Source organism: Mus caroli, chromosome 18 (genome assembly GCF_900094665.2).
Source record: "Mus caroli chromosome 18, CAROLI_EIJ_v1.1, whole genome shotgun sequence".
NCBI classification, from domain to species: domain Eukaryota; kingdom Metazoa; phylum Chordata; class Mammalia; order Rodentia; family Muridae; genus Mus; species Mus caroli.
The window spans coordinates 4,633,938-4,636,883 of NC_034587.1; positions in this window are offsets into that span (position 1 = coordinate 4,633,938).

A 2,946-nucleotide genomic window follows, 5' to 3' on the forward strand; every position below is an offset into this window, starting at 1 on the left:
GCTGTCTCTTGTGAGGCTATGCCAGTGCCTGACAAATAGAGAAGTGGATGCTCACAGTCATTTATTGGATGGATCACAGGGCCCCCAATGGAGGAGCTAGAGAAAGTACCCAAGGAGCTAAAGGGGTCTGTAACCCTATAGGAGGAACAATAATATGAACTTACCAGTACCCCCCAGAGCTTGTGTTGCTAGTTGCATATGTAGCAGAGGATGACCTAGTCGGCCATCAGTGGGAGGAGAGGCCCTTGGTCTTGAGAAGATTATATGCCCGAGTACAGGCGAATGCCCGTGCCTGGAAGCGGGAGTGGGTGTGTTGGGGAGCAGGGCTGGGGGGAGCGAAGGTTATAGGGGACTTTCAGAGAGGAAACTAGGAAAGGTGATAGCATTTGAAATGTAAATGAAGAAAATATTTAATAAAAAGATAAAAAACAAACAAACAAAACGCTGGGTCACCTTCAGCAGGAACTTGGCAGATGGTCCCATGGTCCCCAGAGGACTCTCTTCATGCCACAGGTGCCCTAGAACTCCCAGGATCTTAGGATCACTGGTGAGTGGAATGCAACATCAGTTCCAAACCAATGGTGACTGGCCTGTGTCAGCAGGAGCAGGGACGCAGGAAACCTGTCCTATTGGGGATTCAGGTCCCTTCCAGTCAGTGCCAGCTATGGGCCACCTTGGGTGGGAACTTAGCAGAGGGTCCCATGGTCCTGAGAGGACTCTCCATGCCCTAGCATGCCCAGGATCTTAGTTAGGATCACTGGTGAGTGGAATGCAACATCTGTTCCAAACCAATTGTGACCAGTCTGTGATTCTTTGTATATTCTTTTTGTTTCCATTTGGTTGATTTCAGCCCTGAGTTTGATTATTTCCTGCCATCTACTCCTCTTGGGTGAATTTTCTCCCTTTTGTTCTAGAGCTTCTAGGTGTTCTGTCAATCAGTTAGTGTATGCTCTCTCCAGTTTCTTTTTGGAGCCACTCAGAGCTATGAGTTTTGCTGTATTTCTTTAATGGAGTTATTTATGTCCTTCTTAAAGTCTTCTACCGTTATGCAATGTGATTTTAAATCAGATTTTTCTGTGTGTTGGAGTTTCCTGGGCTTGCTGAGGTGAGAGCACTGTGTTCTGATGATGCCTCACCTGAAACTGGAATCATATTTAAGTCACTATCAGCAGGTAAAGGATAAACACATTCTGCCAGTTCCATATAATTAAACAGCTACAGCTGGATTTTGCAACGACATAAGATAATTTTTAAAACTGTACTAGAAAATTAATATACTGCTTATCATCCATCATGAAATTTTAGAAGTTTAACTTTTGAAGGTAGGGAGCTAAAAGTTTGGGAATAGCCTATAGAAAAGAAATTGAAGTGTGTTTTGTAGTAGTAAAGCCTTTACCCACGACTTCCAATTGCATGTTTTCGTTTTATTTTTTTTTAAAAATATATATATATATATATATATATATATATATTTTGGATTTTTCGAGACAGGGTTTCTCTGTGGAGCCCTGGCTGTCCTGGAACTCACTCTGTAGACCAAGTTGGCCTCGAACTTAGAAATCCGCCTGCCTCTGCCTCCCAAGTGCTGGGATTAAAGGCGTGTGCCACCACTGCCCGGCTTAAAAATATTTTTAAATAACACACCAAATCTACCTGGATAAATCTAACTGAACACACTCTGGAGACAATAACTGCATTGCATCAAGTCCTGTTCCCTCATTCAATCTCTGCTAATTTCAGAAATACATATAACTGACTTTTACTTTGTGAAATAAAATTGTTTGGGGAATACAAGAGTAAATTGAGTGTTGTTTGTAGCTAGTGTGTACTAAAATTTGAGGTCACCTATGGGAGGTCAATCAGATGTGGTAATAGAATGAAAAGAGTAGAAGTGCAGAAATTTTAAAAAACTCAGTAACCCTGGAGAACATATTGAAAGCAAATGCAGGGCAGGGTAGGGTGGTGTGGGGAATGAATCACTCTCCCTGGCAAAGGTTCTGGGTTAGAATTCTCACAAATAATATCTGTAAGAAGCTAACTGTATGTATTATACCAGTGGGAAGAAGAGAGTGGGCAAATTAGTGAACTCGGCTTAACTATATTATGAGCAACATTGTGCAGCAGATCTCCCATCCAAGGTGAGTATGCAAAAGCATTGTAGCATTCATTTCTCAAGTCTCATTTCCAACAGACTTGGGAAATAACCACAAGCAATGTAATGAAAATTATCACACAAGAAACATGCTGGAGATGTCCATGAAATCATAAAAGAAAGGATGAAATTATTGCATCATTCTAAATTTGTCTACAAAGTGAATAGGCTTGAAATCCCCAAAGGGAGCTTTAAAAGGCAACAAGTCCATCACAATAATTTGGACAAAAGGCAAAAAAAGTGAGTACAGAGTATTACAGGAAGCTTTTAGACCAGGCTTTGTGGCCCATGTCTCTACTCCCAGCACTCAACAGGCTGAGGTAGGAGGATGCCTCCAGTGAAAAGCAAGGATAAGATATATACTGAGTTCCATGTCAGCCTGGGCTTCAGTGTCAAATCCTGTGTCAAGCAAATAAATTCTTTCTAGGTATGAGAAATGAATTATATAAGGAAAAGAAAAAATTATAACCAGGTAGTAGAGTGAAAATGTCTCTCATAGGTTCAGGCATTTCAACATTTGGTACTCAGTTAGGGACACTGCTTTGAAAAGTTTGGGAGATGAGGCTGTACTTTGGTTTTGTTATGACAATCAGGGTGTCTTAGTTAGGGTTTTACTGCTGTGAACAGACATCATGACCAAGACAACACTTATTAAGACAACATTTAATTTGGGCTGGCTTAAAGGTTCAGAGGTTTAGTCCATGTACTGGCTATTTTTGTGTCAACTTGACACAGCTGGAGTTATCACAGAGAAAGGAGCTTCAGTTGAGGAAATGCCTCCATGAGATCCAACT